The following is a 794-nucleotide window of genomic DNA, read 5'->3' on the forward strand; positions in this document are numbered from 1 at the left end:
TCCTGACCCCTTCACCACAAGGGTGGCACTTTCATTAGAAAGAGTAGTTCTGCTAGTGACAATGTTTTTATAGACACTGCAAATAATTCTGCACATCATCCTATCATCCTTGGCTGGAGGGGAGGTAGGGGACTGACACCTGCAAGGGAGGATGGGGACAGAAGAATGTCATTGTCACACACGGGAGAAGCCTTGAGCAACTCTGGGCTGACACAGAGCCACTAACGAACAGTGACTTGATTTTGTCATATTTTACTGCTCGCAAAGAATTTTCTTCTGCCTTATTTCACGTTGAATTTTTTTTTTTTTTTGTAGGTTTTTGCTATAGAGTGCATGCGCTTGCCAGAGAGAGCTAGAGAGAGGAAAAGTGAGAACTCACCCCCCAGGGGGATGGCCATGCAGCAATCCCTTCCCCTCCATTCCCCTTCTGGGATTTTGGGTGGGCACACATGTGTGAGTTTCAAGTCACCAGGTCTGGGACTCAAACCATGGTCAGCCATATGGGAGTTCAGCACCTCAACCACCACTTCACCCGCTCGCGGCGGGTGAGCAGGATTGCTGTTGTCTTGTCTATGTTGTCAGCAGGGAAGCTGAGGCGTTGTGTATGTGACTTGAAGGTGTCACAGCAGGTGAGTGGCAGCAGAGCGGATTCTGGTTCTGGGGCTGACTGTCTCTGGAGTACCTGCCGGCCCTGTGTTAGGGGTTCTGCCAGTGGCGGGAGGCCCCGCGGGCCCTTCTCGCCCTGCGTCTGTGCGTCGCGGTGCTGCTGTTCTCGGCCAGAGCGCAGGCCACCT

The sequence above is a fragment of the Tupaia chinensis genome, unplaced genomic scaffold (assembly GCF_000334495.1).
Source record: "Tupaia chinensis unplaced genomic scaffold, TupChi_1.0 Scaffold000198_1, whole genome shotgun sequence".
NCBI classification, from domain to species: Eukaryota; Metazoa; Chordata; class Mammalia; order Scandentia; family Tupaiidae; genus Tupaia; species Tupaia belangeri.